General features: G+C 41.1%; 1 protein-coding gene across 1 annotated transcript in view; it reads right to left on the reverse strand.

The window, feature by feature from the left end:
- fry.L (FRY microtubule binding protein L homeolog) overlaps window positions 1-8,307 on the reverse strand; it is a 266,400-nt gene extending 258,093 nt beyond the window's left edge. The window contains exon 1 of the mRNA XM_041580759.1: window positions 8,219-8,307. The gene's annotated coding sequence lies outside the window, so the exon portion shown is untranslated. The remainder of the gene's footprint in view (window positions 1-8,218) is intronic.
- Window positions 8,308-17,947: the final 9,640 nt, after the last annotated feature.

Raw genomic sequence — 17,947 nt, forward strand, 5'->3', positions numbered from 1 at the left:
CTGTTGCCCTGCTTGCCTAATCCCTGCTCAGCGGCTCAAACCTGGTAAAGCCATCACAAATTAAACTGGGGTACAACAGCCTAAGGCACACCTCCCAACTGTCCTGTTTTTTCACGGGACAGTTCCGATTTTGACAGCTCAACCCACAGTCCCGGATTGTTACTGAAACCCGCAGAACCGACGACCCGCGTCTTGACCCGCACCTGGAATTTCTACTCGCAACCTGCAGGGCACCGCAGGTTTTTGCAGGTAACCCGCGGGTACCCGACCCGCTGCAGGATTCTAATCTATATGATATCAATTTTATGGGACCAAGAAAATGCACATAATATTCAGCTTATAGTATTGAAACAATTATAGACATCATCTGCAGTTCCGTTATGGTAGGTGGTGGAGTTCTTATATCATGGATGAAGGTCTTACCACTCATGGTAGCTCAAACTATAATGATGGCCTTACACTGACCATTAATTTTTAATATCTGATTAATCAGCCTGAGGGCAAGACATACAAATACCGTACAAGGTATGGTCACCAAAGGTGTAACTACCATACATCAGACCCCATGAGAGGAGGGAAGAGGGGCCTGGGCAGTCATGTGGGTCTTTTGTTTAGTCTGACCTCCCCAGCCTCTTGCAGTCTGCCATATAAAGTAGGTGTGGCACAGTGTTGTGTGGCTCAGGAGACTTGGGCAGGCACATAGCTGAAGATGTGTTGGAGTAAGGGGCGGTCAAATAATGTTACTCCACTGCTGACCACCAAGTGGAGTTTGTCTATGAAGATTCTCATTTATCCAGGTCATGATATATACAGCATTGAGTAGAACTAAATCAAAGGCAACTAGACATTTAGAGTATTTTTTCCTTGAAACTTTTCACCACTCATCCATTTGGCTTCTTCAGTTCAACTCTTTTTCCACCCACTTCCCTTATTCCAACCTTCAAATGTTTCTAATATAGTTAGTTAATATAATATAATGTATAAAGACTGGAGTGACTGGATGTCTAACATAATAGCCAGACCACTACTTCCTGCTTTTCAGCTCTCTTGGTTTTCACTGATTGATTGCCAGGCAGTAACCAATCAGTGACTTGAGGGTGGGCCACATGGCATCTGCTTTTGAATCTGAGCTGAATGCTGAGGATCAATTGCAAACTCACTGAACAGTTATGTCCCATGTGGCCCCCCTTCAAGTCGCTGACTAACTCAGAGTTAGAGCTAAAAAGCAGGAAGTAGTGTTCTTTTCTGTTATATTAGATATCCAGTCACTCAAGCGTTTATACATTACATTTTTGGCTAACTAACTATATTAGAAACATTCTTTATTTTGCACAGCCTATCTATTTACCCAGTTTTTATTTTTACACTGAACTGTTCCTTTAAGCTACAAAAGGCACGCAGGTGCTAAAAGATTGCTAAGCATCCACAGGTTGTCTCTCTAGGTTCCAATGTATCATGGCAACACGTCTGTCTAGGTTGTGCCTTTCAAAGCAGGGGATGAATGTTCTGTCACTAAGTTACTAATGAGTAATGAGCTTGATGAACTATGTGTTTGTACAACTGCCCAGTCCCTGTTAGGAAAGGCATTCAAGTAAAACCCAGACAGCAGCTCTTGTATTCAGTTGGTTTGTTTGCGTGATTTTGTCACTTTTCAGGCTACATCACAAAGGCAAAATATTTATTATTGTGCTTATTTATATAGTGTCAACACATTTACACAGCACTTTAAAGTGATTATTCATCATTTATATCTGTCCCTGCCCCATTGAAGGTTACAGTCTAAATTTCCTATCACATTTGCACAACACACTAGGGCCATTTCATCAGGAGCCAATTAACCTGTCTGTATGTTTGTGGAGTGTGGGAGGAAACCAGTGAACCCCGAGGAATCCCAAAACTGCACCGCAGCAGTATCATCTGAGTGAGCTGCACCCTGAACCATTCAATTCCTGAAACGGCTGGTTTCACCCAGAGCAAAGGTTCCCAAACTGTGGGCATTGATCCCCAACCAGTGGCTTATGAGCAACATGTTAGTCTCCAACCTTTTGGATGTTGCTGGCCTCAAAGCAGGTGAGACGAGAAGCAGGTGCTCATTTTTCAGTCCCTGTATTGGAGGCAAGCTGGGGATTGAAACCCCAAAGTTAAATAATTTCTTTCTTGAGTGTGGGGTATTGCACTGGGCTTTTCTAGTCTATGTTCTATGGCAGTACCAGAACCAGACTACTGTGCAATCTGCATTCTGCATTCACTAAATATCAATAATTATGTATATGTTTGTCTATGTTGCATTTTTATCTGAGAGGGCTGTGAGAAGCGAACTTTATAAATGATTGATGGCAATAAGAGCTGGTACTCCTAGCAGAACATGTCAGGCTTAATGGCTTTTCAGAGTGATAGTGGGGACAAAAGTAAGACAAATCTGCTGAGATATTGATGCATTAAAGTTAGGACCCTGCTGCTGGGCGACTGAATATAGAAGATTATGCCAAACGTCTGTTCCTGGAGACCTGACTAGACAAATATCTGAGCTGCTCTTGGAACCAGACTAATAGCTCAACAATCAAGTGGAACGTAGCTGAGCCAAGTGGCAGCTGCAACAAAGGTCCCTGCTGGATGAAACGCCTTTTCCTTGAGTCCCAGTGACAATGGCCTTTATGTGAACACACCGAGAATAACAATTATTGGGATGGAAACTAATGCAGAGGCAGGGAATCGACCAAACAAAGCAGGGGATGTTTCCCTTACTTAGCTGGCAGTATAAGTAGGGCATTAGCTGTTTCTTTGCAAAAAGATAAATATCCCATAATTTCATCTAAAAAAACTAATGATAGATGGTGAAGCAATGTTGTGCAAAGTGGGTGATTAAGGGTGTGAAAAGGGGTGAACACTGTTATGTGTGTGTGTGTGTGTGTATGTATACATATATATATATAACACACAGTGATACCGGCTCTCGAAAAGTCATTACTGTGCCTGGATGCATGATCATAACTTAAAATCTCCATAAGGCTTAAGGCCCAGAGACCCATAGACCACAGTAATAGAAGATTAAATCCCGGGATGCAACAAAACAGGGTGTAGCTTTACATACTATATGCTAAGAGCTTAGGTAACTAGGCAGCTTCCGCTTAGCAACTATAGTGAAATGAAGGAAATAAGAGATGAATTAAATTATACATAAAGTTCTCCAGTTAGGAATAAGTGAGAAATTAAAAGATAGATTGGAAAAGGGAAGGGAATATTTGACACTGGATCTGCCTGATTTGAGGAAGAACACAATGGTAGCTATTATTTTTAACATCTGCTCACAGAGTGACACAGCGGCAACAAAGTTTATTTAATTTGAGTTTATATCTAACAGCTAAGTTAGTTTTTATATTGCTATCTTCTGTCTTGTTTTTAACGAAGAATTTTTTTATTTTTAGGAATCCTATATGTATGTATGTATAGTGTTATTTAAAACCGTGGTCTTCCAACAGGATAATGGTTATACGTCATTGCCTATATTACTGTTTCCAGCCCAAAAAAAAGTAGATTTAAGGCAAGTTCACTGTTTTGTTAGCACTTTGAGAAAGGCCTTGGATGGGGCCGAAACGTCAGCCTGTAGCTTTGTGATACATTTGTTTGTTATCTTTTAAAGGACCAGTAACATCAACATTTTTTTTGATGTTACTTGTCCTTTAAGTCCTGTGAATGCTGATTCTGTTGGAGGTATATATATAAATATATATATATATATATATATATATATATATATATATATGCCTTGAGAAAGGTCCCTGACAGAAACGTCACGTTGGCTGTACATGCACCTTTTAATATAGTTGTCTTGAATAAGAAAACTCGTTGTTGCTGGACTGATTTATTGTATGTATAAATATATATATATATATATATATATATATATATATATATATATATATATATTTATATATATATATATATATATCTGATATTAGTATATATCCATAAATTGGATATACATAAATTATAACTGTGCACCCCGGTCACATACAGTAGCACGAAAGTTAGCCTTGGAGTGTGCATACCCATTACCTATATATATGATCTGTTATCCCTAATTATAATGTGCAACTGTTGTTATCTACAGATATAGGATCCATGATCCTGAACATGAAGCTCAGAACTACAGAAAGGTTGTCTTCCATAATCCCTTTTATCTAAATAATCCAAATTATTATTATTATTTTTCTGTAATAATAAAACAGTAGCTTGTACTTGATCCAAACTAAGATATAATTAATCCTTATTGGAGGCAAAACAATCCTATTGGATTTATTAAAAGTTTACATGATTTTTTAGTAGACGAAGATCCAAATTATGGAAAGATTTGTGATCCAGAAAACCCGAGCACTCTGGATAATAGATCCCATACCTGTACTTTTAGTAACTACAAAATGGATGGCCAATCTTTATATAAATAGTAGCTGTATAGTCTCAATAGTCTAAAACTCTGATCTATGTCATTTTACCTATTTATATGGGGGAACCACAGTTCCATCACTCCCTGATAGTGGCAATGCTAAACTTTCGCGACACTGCTTGCCAATTTATAATTTAAACACAATACTGGTTAATTATAAACGCACATTAGCATTCCCTGCTGGGTAATTTGCTTCAGGTAAAGACCTTTGCAATTAACCTCTGGTACGAGGATGGGGAATATAATTTCCACTGGGCCCTTGATTTATATTCTTATGCCAGCACCCTCACAATAACTAGCACCTTGCCCATAGCCATTGGTTACTATAGTGACTGGCAGAACTGTCCTTAGTGGGTGCAAATGGGAACTAACACCCTGTGACGCTCACCGAACAGCTGATATAGACAGGAAGAGTAAAAAAAAACAAAAAAATGAAGACCAATTGCAAATTGTCTTAGAATTTCACTATATCATAATAAAAATTAATGTTCAGCTTAAATACAAAATGTGTTTATAGTTGTAAATACTATTACCCCTTTTAATAAACTACAATACCTTAAGCAGGCTACAAGTGGTGTCGTTCAGCAAAAGTGACGTCATGGTGATTCCTGCTAATGATAATGTTCTCTTATATGCTCCAAAAATCAAATCAATACATGGGGTGAGGTGCAAACCTTCTAGCAATGAGTTAAACAAAGATATTTATTGCAAGCAGAATCTTCCCAAATCTTGCACACAAAAATTCCCAATTTTACTGTATGTTTACAGTGTACATTCAGAATCTCAGATCTAAATCCCCAAATCTAGAATGTTTATATATAAACTCCAGTTAAATGGAACAAGTCACTCAAATAAGAGAGTTTTTTCAGCTCAGTTGGTTTCAGATAGTTCACCAGACTTTTTCCAATAAATTTCCATTTTTTATTTTTTACCATTTTTCCAAAATCTAAACTTAAAGCTGATTGTTCCTGTCTCCGATACTGTATTTCAGTCTGGCAGCTCAGTAATTCAGGTGCAGATTCTGAACTGTTACAATTTTGCAACATTTAGTTGATCCATTTCTCAGCAGCATCTCTGGAGTATTAGCAACTATTGTATCGATTCTAACAGCTGCGTTTGATGAAACTTAAAGATAAGAAATGTGTCAATTGATCAATTTCGAACAGTTTACAGGGTCAATGACCCATCCTCCCAGAGCTGCTTTAGGGCAGAGACACACGATCAGATTCAGGGAGATTAAATCTCTTCTTCAGGAAAACTAATCTCTCCCTGCCTCCCGCCAGCTAGAATGTAAATCGCAATCGGTAGCAATCGATTCGCTTTGTTTTCCCGAAATCGGAAACCGAATCGCTCCGAGTGCCATCCCGCTGGCGATTTAGGTTCTAGCTGGTGGGAGGCAGTTCGGGGAAATTAGTCCCCCCGAAGAATAGGTGATTTATCTGCCCGAATCTTGTCGTCTGCCCTTACCCTTAGAAGGTGAAAAATGGTCCTTTACACTTCAATATCAGAGAACATAGAACATAGAAAGTCATTGGAAAAAGTCTTTATTTTGTGTGAACTGTTTGAAACCAACTGAACTGAAAAGGTGAAAAACCCCTTTAACATATTATTTGTATCATGGCTGCTGTCTAGCTGCTGTTGCACTACAATTCTCAGAACAATATGGCTATCAAGAGTTGCTGGGATATGTAGCTGATAAGTCATAATGCAACTTTTTTTGTCAAGTCTTAGGGCTGAACTACACAGAGCGGCTTCTACTGATTCAGCGTGCTGAGAGGAAGCACACGCGACGAGACGGATGTGCCAGATATAATGTAAGTAATAGAAATGTCGCAACTACAACATTGCGTCTTCATCTGACAGTCGTGTCGGATGCACGCAGTTTGTAGGTGCGAAATTTCTGTTACTTACATTATATTTGGCATATCCGCCTCATCATTATGTCACAAAAGGAGCGAGCAGGCACGCGGCTATAAAAGTGGAAGCCAGAAGTTGGCAGTGTAAGGGGGTGTGAGGTCGGCCCCAACCTGACCAATCCTGCGGGTCTCGGGCAGGCTGCACATCACCAGTTGTGACTGTGGGATAGCAGATATAGTAGGGAGAGATGGTGCCTATAGTAACAGTGGATAATAGTCTCTGGGAAGGGAGTGTGACTGTGGGATAGCAGGTATAGTAGGGAGAGATGGTGCCTATAGTAACAGTGGGATAATAGTCTCTGGGAAGGGACTGTGGCTGTGGGATAGCAGGTATAGTAGGGAGAGATGGTGTCTATAGTAACAGTGGATAATAGTCTCTGGGAAGGGAGTGTGACTTTGGGATAGCAGATATAGTAGGGAGAGATGGTGCCTATAGTAACAGTGGGATAATAGTCTCTGGGAAGGGAGTGTGACTGTGGGATAGCAGGTATAGTAGGGAGAGATGGTGCCTATAGTAACAGTGGGATAATAGTCTCTGGGAAGGGAATGTGACTGTGGGATAGCAGCTATAGTAGGGAGAGATGGTGTCTATAGTAACAGTGGGATAATAGTCTCTGGGAAGGGAGTGTGACTGTGGGATAGCAGGTATAGTAGGGAGAGATAGTGTCTATAGTAACAGTGGGATAATAGTCTCTGGGAAGGGACTGTGACTGTGGGATAGCAGGTATAGTAGGGAGAGATGCTGCCTATAGTAACAGTGGGATAATAGTCTCTGGGAAGGGACTGTGACTGTGGGATAGCAGGTATAGTAGGGAGAGATGGTGCATATAGTAACAGTGGGATAATAGTCTCTGGGAAGGGAGTGTGACTGTGGGATAGCAGGTATAGTAGGGAGAGATGGTGTCTATAGTAACAGTGGATAATAGTCTCTGGGAAGGGAGTGTGACTGTGGGATAGCAGGTATAGTAGGGAGAGATGGTGCCTATAGTAACAGTGGGATAATAGTCTCTGGGAAGGGAGTGTGACTGTGGGATAGCAGGTATAGTAGGGAGAGATAGTGCCTATAGTAACAGTGGGATAATAGTGTCTGGGAAGGACAGACAGATGTGCTAGCCCTAATAACAGTTTATATTTGTGCTGCCTAGTTGGTAGCCCCTCAAGTTTAACATGAACTAATAAGCCACAGATGGTTTTACTTTATATAACTAATTGGGACCCACAAATACTGAGGCCTGAGAGATTTTTTATGCTTTGAATATCATGTTTTCAGGTAGAGAAATTGTTGTGTGTCAACTTAATTACACAACTGTTTCGTTACTCAAATTGTTAAAGATGGCCCACATCTCTGTCTAACACATGGGGGTGCAAAATGAACCCTGATTGAATAGTAATAAGAATAAGAACATAGCATTAGATGCAGGGAAGCAATTATATCAGTATAACAGAGCACACAGGGGACAGACCAATTATTATAGTTTAACCCAAAGGTTTGTTGGACTACAGCTTCCATCATCCCCTCCTGGGAGTTGTAATTCAGCAACACCTAGAGGGGATAAACTTGTACAATTAAAACTCCCAACATTCCCTGCTGTAAGTTGTAATTCAAGCGACATCCACGATGTAAACAATGAGCCATAACAAACACATGATGTAGACTGGTTGTCTAGAGAATGGCTGAAGGAGAGTGACAATGCCCAGCTCTAGGACTACACAACAATGAGACAGTCCCCGACCTCCTCTCTCTCACACACCCCTCCCTCCCACTGACTGATACTGAGCAGCATGAAAGGCTGAAATATTCATGTGCAAGCAGCATGGCATGACACACATGGACAGCAAACAGAACGTTGTTTCTTACCTTCCTTAGACAAGGAGCGAGTTTCTGCGATGTTGCATGATGTGCCCAGTTTTTGCCACAGCTTCTGTTGCTTTTTTTTTTGTTGCACAGCCAGTTTGCCCCCTTCTGTTTCTCTTGTCAGTTTTAGCCCCGCCTTCCTCAACAAGCCTAGGCAACCGACTCCATGGCCCGCCCCCCTCAGCATCCCTGGCAGCGATGATTGGCTCGTCAGCCAGCTCCAGTTTTTTCACTTCCAAAACAGACATCAGTCACCATCCATGTCGGTACAGGCAGGGCATCTAGAGGGGGTCACGGGCAGTGCTGGGGAAGCCTGGCAGTCGGTGGCATGACAGTGGGAGGGGATTCTTACATAACAGGGCAGCATGTAACAATGAGGTGCAATTTTATCAACACAGCAAGGCAGCTTTTAATTAAAGGACACCTCTTCCCTGAAACTTCTTTCTCTTAATGAATATGAGCAACAGCAGACCATTGTGTTACACAGATATTAAATTTAGCCTGTATGGCAGTCGACTCGTTTATATCAGCTCCCCCTTCTTTCTTTCCTCCTGCTGCTTCTCTGCCCACACAATCTGCGCATCTCTCTGTTTTAATGAGCAGCAAACCAGTGATTTCTTCATTGTGGCAGCACGTAGGCTTGCAAATCAGATCTATTGCTTATTTTGCCACAAACATCACATCTTTAGACACTTTGTGGGAATGAAGCCCGTATAGGGCTGAGATAAGGTTAGGCAGGGCCCCCTCCCTTCCCCCAGGTGTGTCATAGGACCTGGTGGTTGCCCCCAGGTGGGAAAAAGAGGGGCAGGCCTGGGGGCAGAGCCAGGAGGGTTGATTGCTGGAGCTGGGTTCTTAAGGGAAGGTAGGTAGTTTTGCAGACAGATTTACTGTTGTTTCTTGTTTCCCACCCTCCCTCCCTAGGTGAAAAAGGATCCAAATGAAGGCGCTCCAGGGTACTTTGTGGCCTTTGCCATGAAGGAGTCAGGAAGGAGTTTTCTTAAAAATGCTATATAGTAGGGACACACTATGAGGGGATAGGGGGGGTCCTTTGCCTATGACATAAGGTAAGAGGGAATCCACTTTCAGCTGTGTCTCTCTGCTGCCTTTTCCTTGGATTGGACACATATTAGATATTCCATATGGTATTAAAAGTTGAATTAACCTTAGAATAGTGCTGCAATGCAAAAAGACTTGTAGTTGGCAAGTTGCACCTGCTCAGAGGAGTCCATGTCCAGCTTCCCACAAAGAGAAAGTGCTGGTGGAGAAACCAATGGTCAGTGGAGAAATGGTCCACACAAACTATTCTGCCTTTGATTCACAGTAAATGGGATTTTTGACTGCTTCTATTTGGTAAAAACTAATGGTGAGTGGGGGCTATGGCCTATGGACAAGTGGGGGCTGGTGGGGAGAGGCATAGCGGTTTGTGAATTGCTGGTCAGCTTGGAAGGTGAAGAGCACAAACTAAGGGTCAGAAATAGGGGCAGGCAAAGTAGGCGCCCACCTAGGGAGCAATAATGTGGGGCACATTTTTATGCAGCATTTTTTTAAACCTTGGTTTGCTTGGCCTTTAATAGTTTTTCAATTTTATAAACTGCCTGTTCCAACCCCCTCTTGCCTGTGACTTGTACTGTGGGCAGAAGCACTTCCCACCTTCCTCTTGGCTGCTGCTGGCACAGATACATATTTGGAGGAAATATGATGGATTTTTGGCTGCTGCTGGCACAGGGACAGATTGGGGGCAATATGAGTGATTGGCTGTTGCTGACTCTGGTATATGGGGCAATATGGTGGCTGCTTGCACAGATACACAGATATTTGGGGCAATATAATGGATTTTTGGCTTCTGCTGGCACAGTTACAAATTTTCACGGCGCCCAGCCCAGTCCGACCCTGCATGCAAGTGTGAATTCACAAGCATGTGATGATGTCAGGGCTGAGGTCAGAGAAATGAGGGAGCAGTGAGGAGCCAGCAGTACTGGAGGGACTTGAGGGCCTGGATTATGGGTATGTAGGCAAGAGGTAAGTGATTAGCGCCCCTCTAGCATTGCGCCCTAGGGACATGCCTCTTCTGCCTACACCTAGTTCCGACCCTGCAAGGTATTTGTCTCTTCTGCCTACTGCTAGTTCTGGCCCTTGCACACATATGGAGTGAGGATTGAGTGCTGGTGTTGGAGGCTGGAGTCCATAAATATTCTGCTGGGGGGCTCTGGTGCACAGTGTTTTACCCCTGCTAATAGTAGTCAAATGTCCCTTGTTTGCTTGTCACCGCATCTATCTGGTAATGTTGAATGAAAATTTCCATGGCTGTTGCGCACAGTGTGGGGGTACCAAGCACATTTCTTCTGCAAAATTCTTGCATCAGATATTTTTCTACAGGGGTTCACCTGTGTGTTTTTGTAGGAGATGTCTGAATGTTAGGCACCCCCTGGTGACTGAAATCACTTACCAGATACTCTGGGGAGGTGCTTCTGTTTGCATAAAACTGCACCCAACAGTGATTTATAGTTTACCTTTAAAGGACAACTAAAGCTTAACTGAAGACATAGGCTAGAAATGTTGTACATTATGTTTTTGGCTTCTGTACCAGCCCAAGGCAACCACAGCCCTTTAGCAATGAAGATATGTGTCTCCAAAGATGCCCCAGTAGCTCCCCATCTTCTTTTCTGATGATTCACTGCACATGCTCTGTGCTGCTGTCACTTACTGAGCTTAGGGACCCACTACGTAGAACACATAGAATAGAAATGTCACAATATAAGGCTGATTAGTAATTAATATAGTTAATTATTACATAGCAGCACAGAAACCAGTGCAATTAGCATCAGAATTTAATAATAAGCCCTGTAGCATCAGCTTATATTACAGGCCAACCTCATTTTCTACTTGATAATTAGTGACAACCCCTAAGCTTAGCTTCTCAACAGCTGCTCAGAGCCCACTGAGCATGTGAGTGTCACAGACACTTTCCAAGATGGTGACCCCCTGTGACAGGTTTTAAATCCTGGATCATTGCTGCCAAGGGGGTGCAAAATAGAGCCAGTTAGTGCTCAATCGGAATTCGGAAAGCACTTGCGTCTGGGGTTTTGCAGTGCTCTGCATCTTGACATATTAAAATTCTGGTTCAAGGGGTGAGCACTGTGCTAGTGGGAGCAGCCTTATTTTTAACACCTGCAATACTCCTTATTCTGAATACAATGCTGCCTGTATTTGGAAGTTCTGTGTTAATAGGGATGGATGCTGTGGATGCAGAGGTAATACAAGTAAGTGATGTTAAATTACAGTTAAGTAGGTTGTTTCTACATAAATGTGCAGGTAGTGCTGGCCCCTTTTCTTTATTCACAGCCTCAAGCTCAAGATGTGTTATTTTCCGATAATAGTGTTTTGTGTTGCCTACACTTTAATTGGGAAAACCCGGAAAAGGATTGAAGGCACAAAGGGTTTAAACACTCTTACTGCCTCCTCTTCCTTTAAGGTTTCAAATGCAGTCATTGCCTAATAATGAATATATATTTATATAGCAAATGTTAATAATTTCTGTCTTTAGATATAATGCATCTGACATTACTATCTATTCACTGCAACTTAACCTTTAAAAGAGCAGCAAAAAAAGGTGACAATTAGTTTTGTTACATAGTTAAACATAGCGATGATTCATTCTCACCACAAGGTGCCACTGGTGTGCATTCATAATGTCAGGTTCATAAGTAAAAAAGTATTTTTAGTCCATAAAACAGATACACGTTTCTGGATATTATAGAAAACAGATAGAGAACTGTTTGTCCCAGTACATTTTTTCTATAAAAATACATTCTGTATACAAAAATATTCCCAGTACACAGAATGAATGTCTCTTAGGGTACTTATATAATTGTGGCTATATACATACTGTATGTGTGTATGATTGCACAGTGAGCTTCAAGCAGATGAATGTTTTGGGAAAGCACCCAGGAAGCCGTTTTGGGCAAGGCAGAAAAATCACTATGTTGTGCATATGCTGGCCCAGCGATGAATGAAAATGCTTGTGTTCTACCGAGAGACTGCCCCAGGTTGGAACAATCTTCAGAGAAGGGTAGTGTGGACTTGGTGTCCCTGGTACGCAACTAGAGTGATGGGTACCTAAAAAATTGGCACCACCTAGTAAATTAAGGTTTCATAGTCCTTTCCTAATGCAATCCCAGATCTCCAAATCAGCATAGTATTATATTCTGCAGGCTATGATGGGATGGTGTAACTTTGTAAAAAAAGACTGACATTTATGTACTATGTTTTATAATGATTTACTTTTCGTTAATATTTAAATTTTTGTAATTTTAGAGGGGTTTTTTCTACTTTGAATAAACTCACAATTAAAAAAAGTTACCTTATTTATTAAAAAATCCAAGTATATACCCGAGTATAAGCCGACCCGAGTATAAGCCGAGGTACCTAATTTTACCTACGAAAACTGGGAAAACGTATTGACTCGAGTATAAGCCTAGACACAACTACAGCCCTGTCTCCCAGCAGTGCACATTCCGCCAAATCGACCCCCCTCAGCGATCAACCGGACTTCTTTGCAAAGTTGAGGGCGCTGTGTGATATTGCAGTCACTGTTATTCTTTCATATAACCAACAGAGGGCGCTATGTGATATTGCAGTCACTGTTATTCTTTCATATAACCAACAGATGGCGCTGTGTGATATTGCAGTTACTGTTATTCTTTCATATAACCAACAGATGGTGCTGTGTGATATTGCAGTCACTGTTATTCTTTCATATAACCATCAGAGGGCGCTGTTTGATATTGCAGTCTCTCCCCAAGCGAACTGTTGGTATAGGAATGATTAAAAGTGACTGCAATCTCAGTTACTGCCCACTGACTCGAGTATAAGCAGAGGTAGACTTTTTCAGAACTTTTTTTGAAGCAATCCCTATCTACTCTATTGCACTTCGCCTGGTCTGAGGTGGCGAATGAATTCTGGCGTAAAAGGTAGCGTTCAGAATAATTTGCGTGTTAGTGAATTTGCGTAGTTACGTCTGTTGCGCAAATTCGCCAGACGTAAGGGTGCGAAGTAACACTAGCGAATTTCTGCCAGCATCTGTCAGTGAATCGGCGAATTAACTAAAATGTGCTACGCTGGCGCATTCACGCTAACGTTAGGCGCTTCGCCATTAGTGAATTTGCCCCATGGTCTTTACGTTTAAGTGACTCATTTTTTATGTATGTTTTGAGATTCATTAGCCTTGTAGACTACTGAATTCATTTGATTGACTCCAGAGATGCTTTGGTAAGTAGTTCATTTGGACTGTGCTTGGCACGTGTTGGTAAACTTGGTTTCCAGCTTCTTTGGGATTTTTTGAGGTTTTATTCAACCTCTCCGTATACAATTCTTGGCAATTCAGACACCCCTTATAATTAGTGCAATTGGGTAATTATGCCACACCAATTGCTGACAAAGGAGCTTGGTGACTTTTAACAACTCTCCCATTTAACATAAGATGCCATCTTTCATCATGCCGGTGCAGGGCCGCCATCAGGGGGGGACAGGGGGGACTGTTGTCCCGGGCCCAGATGTTTTGGGGAGTTAAGGGGGGCCCGGCCGTGCTGCACTTACTTGCATTTACTTGCACAGACGGTCCCCTGCATCCGAGCTCCGATGACTTCTTCTTGTGTTCTGATTCGCCAGTGAAATGTAAGTCCCGGTAAAGCCACATTCTGATTGGTTGGGAGAAGTTTGTACCTCCCCTCTACTTTATCCAATCACCATGCGCCTTTACCGGGACTTACATTTCACTGGCGAATCAGAGCACAAGAAACTGAAGATACCGGCATCTGAACTCCCTGGCTAAGGTACGTGCAGTTTTTTTTTTTCTTTTAACTTGTGGGAGCCCTGACCAATTGTTTTTTTAAATGTGTGGGGGCCCTTTGCTAGTTTTTTTTTTTTTTTAAGATGTGTGGGGGCCCTGGCTAATAGTTTTTTTTTTTTAAATGTGTGGGGGCCCTTTGCTATTTTTTTTTTTTTTTTTAAGATGTGTGGGGGCCCTGGCTAATAGGTTTTTTTTTTTTAAATGTGTGGGGGCCCTTTGCTATTTTTTTTTTTAAGATGTGTGGGGGCCCTGGCTAGTAGTTTTTTTTTAAAAAAATGTGTGGGGGCCCTGGCTAATTGTTTTTTTTTTAAATGTGTGGGGGCCCTTTGCTATTTTTTTTTTTTTAAAGATGTGTGGGGGCCCTGGCTAATAGTTTTTTTTTAAAAAATATGTGGGGGCCCTGGCTAATTGTTTTTTTTTTAAATGTGTGGGGGCCCTTTGCTATTTTTTTTTTTAAATGTGTGGGGGCCCTTTGCTATTTTGTTTTTTTTAAAGATGTGTGGGGGCCCTGGCTAATAGTTTTTTTAAAAAAAATATGTGGGGGCCCTGGCTAATTGTTTTTTTTGTAAAAAATGTGTGGGGGCCCTGGCTAATTGTTTTTTTTTTTTAATGTGTGGGGCCATGGCCACCAATGTTTTTTTTTCTTTAACCACCACCTGACCACCAAAACTTGTAGGAGGGGTCTGGGCACCAAAGTTATTTTTTTAACTTGTAGGGGGGCACTTCATCTTTTAATGCCTGTGTGGCCTTCATACTGAGGGAGGGGTGGCGAGGGGGGGCCCCAGAAAATTTTGTTGTGCGGGGCCCCGTGATTTCTGATGGCAGCCCTGTGCCGGTGCACCACATTTTTGCCTTGCATCAGCTGCCCTTATCAATATTATATGAAGTGATATGATGTGGAAATGAATAGGAGCAAACCAAATTCCACACAAACTGGGGTCCACTGGAATGTCTTCTGGAATCTAGTCTTCCCTATTCATAAGCATTTTCTTGCTTTCCCAGTTCAACCGTTAACTGGTATTACTGCCGGCTGTAATAGAAACAGCATAAAAAAGGTTTATTTGTAAAATGAACATTAAAATGAACAATTACTTTGTGCCCTGTCCTGTGTTACCAGCCAGTAAGTACACTGTGATACCTGCTCACCTGAGCTAGAGGATGAGTTGGAGGAGCCACTACTGCTGCTACTGTCTTCTGAAGACAAAGAAGAGGTGCCTTCTTCTTTGTCAGGCCTCTATTATGGATGGATAATACAGTATTTCCCTCTTACACTTAGCCTGCTTCAAGCATCTGCCGAAAGGGACGGAAATTGCCAAAGCGACGGAAGAAGACACGAAGACCCGGAAGATAGCTGCCTTGAACTCCATTCCCTGAATCTGCACCTAGGGGTAAGTAAAAAGGTAAGGGGTATGTTTCTCCTTTGAAGCTTCTTCGCCATATGCACCAACAACAGTCTCAGACAGGCTGCTAAGATGGACCTTGGCTTAAGGGATATCCCAGGAAAAACTTGAGTTTTTGACCGAAAAGCTCAACCAGATAAATTTGAGGTTTAGTAAATAACCCCCTAACTCTTGACACACACACAGCACAGAACAGTAAACTAACATGGCAACCTTGGACACACACATTGCACAGTCACCATAACAAGAATACTTACATTACAGTTAGTCCAGGATGCCGGCAACTCTCATACTGGTAGAACTGTGACCCCAAAATATTTATATTACCTGAACATTGACTTCAAATAAAAAGGCATAGCAGCATCATCTGGTATTTGTACTGGCACATCACATATCTGGGCACACCATCACTTATATTGGCACACCTTTCTAATATTCTTCAGACTACTTTAAGAATATGTAAATATATAGTGAATAAAGTACCCCCTCTCTTAAAATATAAGGATATTATAAGTTACCGAGGAGTTTCATGACCATAAAAACATTAGGCCGAAGGCCGAGTGTTTTTATGCAAGTCATGGAACTCCGAGGTAACTTCTAATATCCTCATATTTTGCAACTGGGGGTACTTTATTCATTATAATACACAAGTTTCAGTGAGTCATGTTACAGGAATGACATCAGAACTCACCGTTTATAACTGATGACATCAGAACTCACCATTTAAAAGGATATAATTTACAAGATATTCATGGCTTTTGTGTATTATATGGCTATATCATCACCATACAGACATACTGCAGATCTGAGCAGTACCAAGCAGTGTGCTTATTGTACCACTGGATGTCACTATAGATTAGAAAGTGACAGTGAATAAAAAAACCACATGGTACAGGAATGGGACCTGTTATCCAGCATGCTGGACCTGGGGTTTTCCAGATAATAGATCTTTCCATAATTTGGATCTTCATACCTTAAGTTTACTAGAAAATCATGTAATCATTAAATAAACCCAATAGGCTGGTTTTGCTTCCTATAAGGATACATAGATGGATAAAATAGAGTCTTTGGGAGACAGCCTTTTAGTAATTCAGAGATTTCTGGATAACGGGTTTCCGGATAAGGATCGCATACCTCTACTAGAAAATCAGCTAAATGGCTTTCCTGGTATCATGTATATGGTATTATAAGGGGAAATTTAGATATAAGAAATAGTTCAGTCAGAATACAAATATAAGCACTATAATGGGGCTTATATTATATATATTTATTATATGTTTGCTGAGGTTTTAATTTTTTATTGTTTACGGTTTTTGAGTTATTTAGCTTTTTATTCAGCATCTCTCCAGTTTGCAATTTCAGGTTGCTAGGGTTCTAATTACCCTAGCAACCATGCACAGATTTGAATAAGAGACTGGAATATAAATAGGAGAGGACTGAATAGAAAGATGAGTAAAAAAAATTAGCAATAACAATCGATTTGTAGCCTTACAGAACGTTTACTTTTTGGAAGGGGTCAGCGACACCCATTTGAAAGCTGTGCCGAGCATTCTAGATAACAGGTCCAATACTTGTACCACTAAAACTATTTTAACATTTTAACATTTAAACATTTTAACGAATGGTAGTGCCAATTAGTCTAATTTTAGTGTTATGATTTCAATGGACTATTTGACAATTGGATAGCTGTGAATTTGTCCAAGCCGAATGCTTCATTTGCCCATTCTACTTCTCAACAGGGAGCCACAGCTATGCCATTGCCAACAGAAAGGCCCGGGCCTAAGGCGGCAAAATTTGAGGGGCTGCGTGCCACCCAGTCGCTTCTACGGTAGCATAATCAGTTTACCTACCAGTATGTTATTTTCCCACATATTTTTATAAATCTGTGTACTCAGCTAAAATGTGCTATATACTATAACCATACCTCTGTTACTCAGTATTATTGCGTTGAAATTCTACTCAAATAAATGCAGTTCAGTGCTATCCTGCCAAATTGCAGTTATATCCCTTGATGATGTTATGAACTGAATCACATGAACTATTGGGGCCTGCATACCTCCCAACTGTCCCTTTTTCGGAGGGACAGTCCCTCTTTTAACAGCTCAACCCGCAGTCCCTCATTTGTATTGGAAAGTCGATATTTTCTCAGCACTGAACAGCCAGAAAAAGAAACAAAGTTTCTAACTTAATTGGCTTTTAGCAGAGAGCCCAAAACAGCTAACAGGTGCAAATAAGTTACTTTGTAAACAATGTTGAGACACAAAAAAAAGTTTAGATAAGGAGAAATACTTTCAAACTTTCATAACCTGCCAAATTTTGTAAAATGAACATGGTAATTAGGGGGTGTGGCCATTGAAAGGGGCGTGGTCAAACAATTTCGCTGCTATAAGTGTGAAAAAATGTTAAGTCCCTCTTTTTACTCAGAACAAATTCATGGCAAATAGCCGAGTGCTCTTTTTTGCTAAATACATTTTTTTTCTAGCT

Source organism: Xenopus laevis, chromosome 2L, assembly GCF_017654675.1.
Source record: "Xenopus laevis strain J_2021 chromosome 2L, Xenopus_laevis_v10.1, whole genome shotgun sequence".
NCBI lineage: Eukaryota > Metazoa > Chordata > Amphibia > Anura > Pipidae > Xenopus > Xenopus laevis.